At 34.5% G+C, this 13,114-nt stretch overlaps 1 long non-coding RNA gene across 1 annotated transcript; it reads left to right on the top strand.

Moving 5' to 3' along the window:
- Positions 1-8,070: 8,070 nt before the first annotated feature.
- On the top strand, positions 8,071-12,647 carry LOC129003070 (uncharacterized). The gene is made up of 3 exons (XR_008491613.1): positions 8,071-8,157; positions 10,977-11,121; positions 12,501-12,647. It is a non-coding gene; the product is annotated as an uncharacterized LOC129003070 (long non-coding RNA).
- The last annotated feature ends 467 nt before the right edge of the window (positions 12,648-13,114 follow it).

Genomic DNA, 13,114 nt, shown 5'->3' with positions numbered 1-13,114 from the left:
CTAATATTTTTGTAGAGCTTAAAAAGAGAAATCATTTAGTACAGGGTGAGGCAATGAAAGCACCCCAATTTATAAATAGTACAAACTCAATTATATTCACCATATCGATATAAATAGCACATCAACACACAGCTTATCTTTTGCCATTTTAACTTAACATAGTCATTTTTTCCCAATTCTTGAAAACAAAATCCTGCAGTTGACTTCCTCGTCGAGTCGTCCTACTTGACATTTCATTGCCATTCCAAAATTCAATAATTTTTCTTTTTTCTATTTGACAGCAACTTAGCAGACGCACAGGTAGCACTGCCTGTGTCTGCTAGTTCCTTTATTTTATTGTTATATTTTTTGGCTTTATTAAAACTCGTATAATATATTTTTAGTGACAAAAGTCTCTGTCCATTATACTTTCTTTAGTTTATAATCACAGTTTGAAGCCTATGTTTTTTGGAATAAACTATATTCATTCATTCAACTATATTCATTCATTCATTCATTCTTTTTAGTCACTTGAAAACTCCATCAAATACTTCTCCAACATTTCTTCAGGAATCACTTTAGTTTTTGGACAATTCTTAGCTTCGGTTCAAGCGAATCTTTGGGGTAACTTTGAAAAGTCTCGAGCTTCAAGTAGCTTATCAGAATACCCCCCCCCCAAAAAAAAAGAGCCAACTTAAAGCTTTCAACTACAAAAGGTTTCTGGCAAATCTCTTTGGACTTTGAGCAACTGACTCGCACTCTTTCAACATTTGTTGTTTTCCAGTCTGTAACAGCGCCATGTTGACCAAGGATGGAATGTGGTCCAAACAATCTCTGGGTTTTTGCACGAGAATCATTATTTTAAAAATAGGTTTCCATATCAGTGTTAATAGCCTCAGGCATAATGTTTACTAAAATGGCATAGTCTAATTGATTGATGTTATTAGCACAGCTGTTCATTCATTGTTGCTTCACTTATAGTGTGACAACGAAAGAAAATTGGGGTGCTCTCACTGCCTCACCCTGTACATTGAAGCGTTATTGTATGCCCAACGGTTACAGAAAAAATTCCCAAAAAATTGTAACTTCAAAATTTTGATGTTATTCTTATTCGATGGTATTCTTTTAAAGCTCTACAAAATGGTCTGGAAATAAATTGTAAAATTGTATGATTTTAGAGTAAAAAATGGGAAAAACCAGTTTTTACCCCATAAAACGCCCCATAAACCCCCCCGTTCCATAGTCCGATTATGCTGGTTCGCGAACTCGTTCGATAAACGTAGGTTTACACAATTGTAATAAATTTCATCAAAATAGGATCATTTTTGCTTGAGTTATCGCGCTAACAGACACACACACACACACACACACACACACATATATATATACTGTATATATATATATATATATGAATTTTAACGGAGGGTGTTTTTGGCCTCTGGGGACCTCAAAATGAAAAGGTAAATACCAGGTCTTACCATGAGACCAATGGTAATAGCTTATTCCCTATATGGGAAATTCGCTAAAATAAACACACCTAATGTTAAGGCTTCCCCAAGACTTCTTGTTGGGTGAAGCCTAAAGAAAATTGAACGTGTAACCTGCATCTAAATTTACTATATATGTTACAGGGTGTCTCAAGTTTGAGCGAACCCGCAATATTTTATTTATGTTATTTTCTTTTTCTATTTTGTTAAAACTTCTGTGAATAATATAATATTGAACTAGAAATAAATGTTGTAAATAAATCTTTTTAACACAATTTTTTTAAAGAATATTCTTGTGGAAATTTGGTAAATAGAAATTCTCTTAGTGTGCAGTTTTGCTGTAGTGGGGGTATTAACTGAATGTAACTTAGTTTTATTCCTTACTGATAGATTATAAGATAATTGTTGACTATGATAGATACTAAGACATCGAAGACTGATTTACTCCAAGATATTTTGTAGATTATATACGAAGACAATGTAAACTTCTATAAAATAGCCAATGCTGATATACAGGGTGTCCCGGAACTCTCTACCAATATTTTAGGGCATTGTTCCTGGGTAGTTAACATACCTAAATATCATATTTAAATTGTCCGGAAGTCCTTAGTTACTCACACAGCCGCCATTTTGTTTTTTTAAGTTATTATTTTTTTCTAAGGAATGGTTAAACATACGAAATTGAAACTTTGCACAAACATTCATGACAACTAGACAAAGCTATCAAAAAATTATGACGAGTTTTAAAATTCATAAAACAAAATGGCGGCCATTTTAAATTTTGTTTCTTAAATAACTCGAAAACCGTTGATTTTACGAAAGTTTTACACGATAACTTTTCGGACGCAATTTTATTACAAATCGATTGACACCTTAATTTTGAAGATTGGACAAGTATTAACTGAGATATGGTAGTTTTAGTGATAAGTAGCCGCTGGAGGTTAGTTGCAGCACATGCTGAAAGGGGTCACGTATCACTAAAACGACCATATCTCAGTTAATACTTGTCCAATCTTCAAAATTAAGGTGTCAATCGATTTGTAATAAAATTGTCTTAAAAAAGTTATCCTTGTAAAATTTTCCTAAAATCGACGGTTTTCGAGTTATTTAAGAAACAAAATTTAAAATGGCCGCCATTTTGTTTTATGAATTTTAAATATCGTCATAATTTTTTGGTAGCTTTGTCTAGTTGTCATGAATGTTTGTGCAAAGTTTCAATTTCGTATGTTTAACCATTCCTTAGAAAAAAAATAATAACTTAAAAAAACAAAATGGCGGCTGTGTGAGTAACTAAGGACTTCCGGACAATTTAAATATGATATTTAGGTATGTTAACTACCCAGAAACAATGCCCTAAAATATTGGTAGAGAGTTCAGGGACACCCTGTATACCAAGATATTGTAGACTGCAGGGGCCCATTTCATAATAAAGTACAAACTCAGTATATTATTAGTAAATCAGCTGATCGCCCAATGCAAATCTAATGGAAAGTACAAGTTACAAGTTACTTGTAACTTGTAGTTTATTATGAAATGGGCCCCAGATAGATATATTCTAGACTGAAATAGTATAAGATATTCCAGACTGACAAACATTATTTGTATTTTGTACCTATAGGCCTACATACAACAATAGTAACAATGTATAGATTTTTTATAATTTTACAAAATAAAAATGTATAATGCTATTAAATAGGTACTGTTTTATATTATGATGACTCCTTGCCTATAAAATTGCTAAAGGTTTTTTTCTGTTTGTCTAAAAAGTATGTGATGTACAAAATTGTAATGTTGAAAACAGATTTTTAACAAACCTTCCTTTTTTAGATACATTTATACAACCTGAATCTATGAATGAGCTATGATTTTTAAAACATTTTTATTAGCTCACTTTCTTGTCCTATACAAATTTTGCAATCAATTTTAAACTAACTTTCCGATGAGCTAGAGACTTGAAACTCATAGCTCTCAAATGGATGACAATGCAATATTATATATTTTAATTTTCATATTCCCCTTGGGCTACGCCCCATGGGCTTGTTTTTATCAGTTCCCTTTCTTACACATTTTTTAATCGATTTTAAACTAACTTACTGTTGAGCTAGAGACTAGTATGTTTTATCTATGCTTTAAACTTGGAACATAGCTCACAAATGAATGACAATGCAATACTACCTATATCATTTCATTTTCATATATTTACCTTGGGCTAAGCCCCATGGGCTTCCAAATTTTTCATGTTTACATTTTGGATGAATGTAAATATATCAAATGAAGTCAGCTGTAAATACTTAAATTTGACAATTCGAAGAGCAGAGGTTAAGAGGTACAGGTTCGTCAGGTTCTGCTCACACAATTTTTATTTCAGGATTAGTTTTGCCAACAGTGTCATTTGGAGGCTTGGTTGACTATAATGAATTAATCGAAAAATAGTTTTGTTCATAAAATAAAATTATAAATGCCTCAAATTCAATTTTATAATGTTTTAATTATAAAATAAACTGGCATAACCTAACCAAACTTGCTGATAATGAAAAAATCAAATAGAAGTTTAATAATAAAAAAATAGTAGCCTACTGTTCATAAAATAAAATTATAAATACCTCAAATTAATTTTTTTTATTATAAAATTAAACTGTCATAACCTAACCAAACTTGCTGATGAAAATCGAATGAAGGTTGAATCGAAAAAAAATAGTTCTGTTCATTAAATAAAACTATAAATGGCTTAGATTTAATTTTATAATGTTTTAATTATAAAATTAAACTGTCATGTTACCTAACAAAATCAACTAAACTTGCTGATAAAGAAAAATGTTGACAAACAGTTAGTGCTACCAGTAACAGCGAGATTCGAACACCTCACCTTCAGATTATCAACCAATCACGCTATCCACTTTATCACCGAGGCCGATGTCCGATGTCGTCCCATCGTATCGTTTCGGTAATGGTGTTGCCGCAGCCAATCAGAAGTCTCCAAATGACACTGTTGGCAAAACTAATCCTAACTGTTGGCAAAACCATAGATCAAACATAGTCCCTTAGGGACTCTGTTTTATCTATGGCAAAACTAATAAGATAAAATAAAAATACAGCGTTCTGCTCCCTAGGGTTCTAAATTTAAAACAAGAATTTCAAAGTAAAGATAAAACATCTGATTACAGATTATGGTGGATTCCTTCCACCATGATTACAGAGAATAAGGTTTTGGTTATGTGTTAACAGGCCATATAAAATAGATTTAACATATTTACACATCTTACCTATATATTTACAAAAATTGGTTTTTCTTTTCCGAGTTCGTTTGGCTCTTCTACCCGACCGATTTTCATGATTGAGGTCTCAAATTGGAGGCATGCATGCGAAGATTTCACATCAAGCATCGGCGTATATTTACTTACTGTATTACTCGACCAAAAAACATAATTTGATTAATTTTCGAATTCTTACTTCAATTTAAGATGTATTTCACCAGTTGGTTATAATTATACAATCCTACATATTTTGGTACCTTCAGTGAATACCAGATTTCATTTAAGCTGTTAGTTATCCAAATCGGGCGAGATTCAAGCAAACGCAAGGTGAATAACCAACATGAAAAGTATTTTTCATGAGTTTTTCTGTGATTTAAAATCAATAACTCCAGTATTGTTCATGTTTTTTATATGTTTTAGACTCAAAATAATCATTAAGTTATAGCATAGATAAAACATACTCCCTTGTTATAGGCTTTAATTTGTATTGATCGTTTGAATCAGTTAAGCTCAAGATACTGTATTAGTCAATCAAAAATCATAAATTTGATTGTTTCTCGGATATTATATTTATTTTATTTATTTACTAGCGGAGTACCCGTCCTTCGTACGGGGTTTGTATATAAGTATAAAATGATTATTGCAGTTATACTCAAGCTTTTCGTTTGCAATGGGGGAGAACACAGTTTGATAAATTTTTTTTCTTTTGCTTCTAGCAACACTGCGGAGCAGCATGGTCCACTAGTAAGAACAAATAGTTTCAGCAACTAAAAACTTCAGTAATAAGAGGCAAACTCCTGAACACTTCCCGGTAGTTGTAACGGGGTAGAGGATTTTTACCCCCTGGAATTTTACCCTCTGGGCGAACGTGAAGTCACAAACCAGGGGGTAAAATTCTGGCCGCGAACTTTTGAGTTTCGCGACATCAGTTCGATGGATTAAACGCGGATTTAAACGTGTATTTTCACGGTTGTGAATTTAATCAGAACACATCGAATTATAAAAACCTAGAGTGTACGGGCCGGAATTTTGCCCCCAGACTTTTACCCCCTTCATGAGGTCAGCTAAAAATGTACGGCCCGGATTTTTACCCCCGGAAGTTTACCCCCCGGATTTATACCCCCGGAATTTTACCCCCTGGCCAGGATATACAAATGAGTGAGAATGGTTAATTATCTTCTTTCAGTTTTAATTTAATAGTAAACATTTTATTATTAAGTAGCCTATCTTAATTTATTTGTAACATCAACTAATCGAACAGGTTTTTGATTTTAATTTTGAGATTCGAGTATCAGGATTCGATCTTTGAAGCCAACTGTTGATTAATATGACGTATAAACAAACATCAGAATGGTAATTGATTCGAAGATTTCTTTAACGATTTATTATACAACCGTGGTAAAACAATGTTTTTCGTTTGTATTGTAAATAACAAAATATGCATTACCTATTGTTTCTTTACGAAGAAATGTTCACCCAATTATCATTTAAATAAGATACTCAGTTTATTTCACATAATTATTAACCAACAGTTGGCCCCAAATGCAAATCCCGAACATCCAAATTAAACAGCGAATTCTGTTAACTTAGAAGGGATTGTAAAATAAATAAATAAATATGGGCTACTTAATAATAAAATGTTTACAATTAAATAAAAACAGAAATAGGAAAATCAATCATTCTTAATAACATCTATTTTCGGCTAGGGGGTAAAATTCCGGGGGGTAAAATTCCCAGGGGTAAAAATCCAGGGGTAAAATTCCGGGGGTAAAAATCCGGCCCGTACATCTTCAGTTGTCTAAACGCTAGTTATATGGACAAGGGGTACAATTCCGGATTTTATTGCTAATCTAATTAATCACGCTCCTTCTATTTTCATTAGACTTCCAAATCAGCTGGGGCTAATTTTTTATTAACTTTTGAGCGCTCAGGTTACTACGTCATAGTGACGTCAGCTTTGCCCAGGGGATAAAATTACGGCGACCCGTTGTAACCGCGGCCTGTAGTTAAAGGTGGCCGTGGCTTTTCCCGTCATATTCTGACGTCACTCAGATTGAAAACAAAAGATCACCTGATTGTAACTGTCAAATTAGTATGTATTTGTTTTGATTTGGCTGTTATTGTTTTTATGTTTTCAAAATAGTTGAATGTGAACCCCATTGCCTCAAAGGTTTTTTAAAAACTTCTTTTAAAGCACCTTCGTTTTGTGATTGATAAGTTGAACTTAATTCCTTATTACCAGTTTGGATTTCGGTAAAACATTGCCATTGAACAGGTTCATCGGTTGGTGGATATTATTATCAAAGAGGATATCGAGACCAAGAAGTTTTGTTCTGCTGTATTCATTGACGTGAGTCAAGCGTTTGACAAAGTTTGGCATACTGGTTTACTCTACAAACTAAAACTTAATCTTCCCCACACATTTTTCAATCTCATAATGTCTTACCTTTTCGATCGACACTTCAGAGTAAAATTTGGCGATACTGTTACCCCACTTCACGAAATTCAAGCAGGAGTTCCCCAAAGAAGTGTATTGGGCCCCGTTCTCTACACATTGTTCATGGCGGACCTCCCTGAAAATCCGAATGTCGAAATTGCAACCTTCGCTGATGATACTGCTATTATAGCCTCTCATGAAAACCCTGTGATAGCTTCACAAATGTTGCAAACTGGACTCGATGATATCTCAATTGGCTAAAAAATTGGGGGATCAAAGTAAATGAGAGTAAATCTGTCCATACAACCTTTACAACAAAATTAGACACGTGTCCTCCAGTTACCCTAAACAACGTTCAAATCCCACAGTGCAATGAGGTTAAATACTTGGGCTTGACCCTTGATAGAAGACTCACTTGGAAAAGCCACATCTAGAACAAGAGAATTTCGTTAAATTTAAAATTTAGAAATCTTTTTTGGCTATTAAATCAAAATTCTAAATTAACAACAGAAAATAAATTACTTTTATATAAAACTATTCTAAAACCAGTATGGACGTATGGTATCCAACTGTGGGGGACATCCAGTGAATCAAATCTGAACGGGAGGCCTTCTTTTAGGCAACCTTTCATCTAGGTACCATTTCACTTAAATCACATATCAAGTAGGTACCGACAACTCAAATCGGTCAGCTAGGTCCCGGCCCCTCCCTTCTGGGGGAAGGGCGTGGCTTCGCCGTGGTCACGTGTTTCGCGGTGCGGTCGCTTACCCTGTACACTTCTGAAAATTCCCGCGACTTCTTTGAATTACCTCTACTCCACCCAAATTTCAGCCTTCCTTCGTCTCGTTTCTTGTTCTGTTCTGCGTTTCTTCTTCTTCTTCTCTTCTAGATCTGCTGCTGCTCTAGCTCTACTAGCTCTAGTAAGTTTGAGGTTGGATTTTGGAGAATTTATTGTTTGTCAATTTCAATTGTCAAATTGTCATACAAATTTGTATTTTAGGTGTGTATTTTCAATTTAGGCCTAAGTTACAACTACTACAGTTTAAAGAACCATTTTTGTCATCACAAAATTGAAAGGTGTAACTTATTGACATGGACATGGTCATTAGAATATTAGAATATTAGTTTCTGGTAGGCCTAGCTTATAAAATAAATTGGGGGTAGGCCTACAGTTTACTGGGCTTCGCTAATATCGATTGAAACTATCAAATTGAAAATATTGATTAATAATCGATATTTAAAATATATCTATTTTAAAATTAAACTGCACTTTAGGCCTTACGTCCTACACCATAATTCGAATAAATATATTGATCGATAATTTGATTATTTCATTCAATATATCAAGTTTGGTTAGTAAAGTTAACCTAACCTAACTTAGCTAACCCAATGAATCGATACATCAAATAGGCCTAGTCTATCCATTAGTTGCATACTACGCTTTTAGTTGGATTTTTAAACTCATAGAAAATTATGACTAACTTACTTATTAGTTTTAATATAACTTCCGGTAGGCCTACTAGACTATTGATCGATTTCAAGCAACAAGTGCACTAGTTTTTTTTTACATTTTTATTTTTTATAAGATGCTGACTAAGTATAAAGTTTTTCGTATGACAGTTTTAGTTTAACTTACCATTTGAGTTTTTAGCATTTTATAACATAGCCTATACGTATTTGATACTCTCAGCAGCTGGAGTAGTGTGATTTTTTCTTTGATTATTGTGGCTTTACGTGACAGGTGGAGGTGGCTGGCTATAACTTACAAGGTTACATGGTACACATTAAATTCATAATGATTTGCCTATTGTAGACTGGCTTTTTCGTAGGCCTACGCTTCATTGCTCTTTACAATTTCAAGAGATCTATTGTTCAAGGCGTCAATGGGCAACTAACCTAAGTTTATCGCCATTCTACCGCATTATAACCCACCCTGCAGGGCCCGGATTTTGTAGGTAGCAAATGCGCAACTAACCTACCGTCAGGGCAACGGCCATCAAAACATTTTTATGTGTGATAATAAACCTTGTAGGTTAGTCTAAACTTAGTTGATACTACTAACAAAATAACTTAGCCATCTTAAAGACATCAAGTAATTAAGTAGGCCCATTTTATTGGTCGTTGAATAATCACTGATTACTATAGACTTCGTCTGAGACACATTAACTCACGGTATATAGAAGTATCCTTATACTTGATCAATAGCGATATAACTTAGGCCTATTATCACAGTCACATTTTTATGCATAGCCTATCAAATATATAGGCTCTATCACAGACGTTAAAATAAATAATAAGTATAGTTGTGCAGTTAAATAGATCAGGGGTAATAGTAATTGTTGTAATATGTAGTTCTACTTCATTAAATCCATTTCAATGCATCAAGCTAAAGAGCTGTAACCCCATGAATAGCCTAGGCTAGTATAATAATATTTTAAGACATTTTTATTTTATGATATTAAAAACATTAGGCTACACTAAGCTAATGAAATCTTCCCATAAACTTAGCCTACTCGGCTTTAAATTTTTGCTTCGATTTTGACTGCCCTACCTGTCAATCTTGAATCTTGAATCTTGTCAATGAGGTTAAGGGTATAAGTTAACTTAGGCCTAACCTATACAAAATCCTGCCTTAATCTGAATGAGAAAACATTTTTATTTGCAGATGACACAACGATGCTGTCCAGAACCTTTAGGATTATTACAGTTGTTCGGCATTTGGATCATTGCCGGCCAATCTTAAAGGATCTTAAGCTACGTTTCCATTCCTACAAATTTGTAGGAATGGAAACATCCTGGCTCAAGTCGCGGCACAAATTTGTGCCCGCCGACTGCGCGACAAAACATGTGCCCAAGCCGAAGGCACATGTGCCTGCAACTCGCGCATGCACAGGTCCTCCAAACTACCGCATGCTCATAAATGACAGGTAATCATAACCTCAAATTTCGTTGAGTCCGTTGGAGGAAATTTTCAAAGCCACTTTGTACGCGCAAATCTCTCATCAATTGATTAAATGCACCTTCCAATGCTCTTTTAGCCAAAAAACTTCTTATCCACTATCTAGGTAGTTTTCTTCTAAGTTCATTGTATGCACCAGGCATAAATAAAAAAGCAGAGGCTGTTATGTCATCCATGGTGATTTGTAGAACACAATATAATCAAAATCAGCCACCGAACCTCACCACATCACAATAAAAGAGAACACTGCCTTGTCTGCCAGTTGTAGTCGCGGGACTTGTGCCTGAAATGGAAACGGCATGACAAACTACGTGCGACATGTGCCTCGTCATGGTCTCGACATGTGCCTCGTCATGGTCTCGACATGTGCCTCGACTTGTGTCTGCGACTTGTAGGGATGGAAATGTAGCTTAAGGGTACTCACGGCGTAGTGCTTGATATCCTGACCCTAGAAAAGATGATGTCAGGCAGTGGTGGATCTAGAACAGTCACAAGGGGGGGGGGACCAGGGTGTCTGAGAGGTTCGGGGGTACCCCCTCCCTCCCCAAAAATTTGTTTAAACTAAGTCTTCAAAAATGGCAGTTTTATACCATTTCTTTGTCCTAAGTTAGTGTGACAAATTATTTTACGCAATTTGTATGCACTAGGCCTACTGTATTACATGCAGTCAAAAATATATGACATATATTTCCAAACTGTGACTTCCCCCCCCCCCCTCTGGATCCGCCACTGGGGTGCAGGAGTACTAAACCAGAAGAGCACAAAATATAGACTTTTCTTGCTGTCGTCTCAAGTGTACCTAGAATAGCTATCCTCGTTCTACTATTAACTACAACTCATAACTGCTTACTCATTTGCAGGAGATGGATGCACCCTCCTTCAGAAGGCGCTGAAAGGAATACTAATTATAGGCCGCTGTACTCCGTAAAAGAACTTAAGGAAGAGCACCTAGTGAGATAAGTGTATGTCTGCCATATCATCCGTTAAACAGCCAGGTTTTTGAAGGTATAGTTTATTGTAAATATTATATATAGAGTTATTTATTAAATCACTTGATAATTTACTAGCTTCTGTGCCCGTGCTTCGCAACGGGAAGATGAACTATACCGCCTAATCCAAACAGTTGTTAAGTAGTCCGAATTTATGAACAAAAGTAAAAGCCACCAAATGGTGGCCTACTGTATAAAAACAATTATGACCAACATTGTAATTGCCCTACTGTTTACGTTAAAATAAATCAATAACATAATATTCATTTTCATATTTGAGTTGTTTTGTCTCAAGATCAATGAACCAACTATAAAAGGTATAAAATTACCTCAGTACTGCCAGATTGATCCTGTTTAGTCCTTATAGATTACGGGTTTTAAGGACTTAAGTCCTCATCATGAGATCTTGTACAAGAACATTTAACACTGTAACTTCGAAAGGGTCATCAAGAGTTTAAATGCGAAACACGGACATATACTATTTACAGTCATAGACGTTTTATGAACAAAACGAGTAGGCTTACTGACAAAAACTTACAATGTCCAACCCCAACCTCGTGCACACAGTTGCAGATGAGGGTCATGACTGCGATGCGGAAGATGGTTGGGCGGTGGACTTTGTACAGCTCGGCTCCTTGTTCATCAGCTGTTCTTGTTTTTTTATTAGAGTATCATACAGAGCGTTAGACTATAAACTGATTTTGTCGTTTAATAATGTGTTAGCTTGAATTTTGATTGTTTTATAAATTTAAAATTCTTCTAAAGCATCCATTCCTGTATATTGCTTTTACAATCAAAATAAACTACGCCATGGCTCGGTCCCCAAGTACTTATTTCAATTCAGGAAATTAAAGCCTTTACAACTATTATTCAACAAAAACTTCTTTGGACTAACTTGATCAGGGAAATATAGGCCTAGACAAAATATAAAAGGTTTAATTTACCTGTTGCTGATCCTGTTAAAACTGTTAACAGGGGCAGGCCAAGACCATAAAGCACTTCATCCAAAAATAAAATTATTGCGCACCCCATACAGTTGTTTTCTTGAAGTTACAAGTTCAGGCGTCCGATAAAAGCCTGTAGCTTCCCAATTAGATCCTCCTCAGGAAGATATCTACCTCTTGCCACATTAACAAGAGTTATTCTTCTAGCAAGAAGAGGTTAACATGTGTCTTTAACAAGCAATGAAAGCCCCCCAAAGATCGAGTTTGTGTCGCACGTTTGTAGGCGGAATAAACCAGTTAAAAACTTTTAGTTAAGGGTACCTATGGTAATTTATTGTAAAATAAGACCTTTTTATTTGAAACTACCAACTACACTAACCCGCATAATTTGGTACCCCCGAGTATTTTAAAATTGTGACTTTCTTTACCAAGATTAAAATGTTTGTTTCAGGAAGAAAGGTGTAGCCCCAGCTCTGGACAAAAATATTATGGAGAAGGTTGGCCGCTGTACAGGGCAGCTATAGTTATTATTATATGTTGCCTTTTATTGTTATGTACTGTTTTTATACTTTACCAATAAACCTTATATTTATCTAGAGCAGTTAATTTTGTTAAAATTCTTACCAGTAAACTTATCTGTAATTTGTAAAGAAAACATGTAAAAATGATTATATATTTTATTTTGATCTTCTAACTATTTTGACAGTTTTATAGATAAAATATTCTTTTTTTAGATATATTTTTTTATTGTTCTTGTTCGTACATGTCTCAGATAACTATACATAAAGATAAAATGATATTTATATTTATATTATACAGGGTGTTTCAGAATTAGTGTCGGATATTTTAGGGTATTATTCCTGGGTAAAAAACATATCCAAATATCATATTTAAACAGTCCGGAAGTCTTTATTTACTCAAACAGCCACCATTTTGTTTTTTTCCTTAAATATTTTTTTTAAGAGAATGGTAAAAAATACGGAATTGAAACTTTGCACAAACATTTCTGACTACTAGGCAAAGCTACAAAAAAATTATGAAAATTTTCCAAATACATAAAACAAA

This window comes from Macrosteles quadrilineatus, unplaced genomic scaffold (assembly GCF_028750875.1).
Source record: "Macrosteles quadrilineatus isolate MER2022 unplaced genomic scaffold, UCM_ALF_1.0 Scaffold_9__3_contigs__length_116548681, whole genome shotgun sequence".
NCBI classification, from domain to species: domain Eukaryota; kingdom Metazoa; phylum Arthropoda; class Insecta; order Hemiptera; family Cicadellidae; genus Macrosteles; species Macrosteles quadrilineatus.
This window is presented reverse-complemented; position numbering and strand designations above follow the sequence as displayed.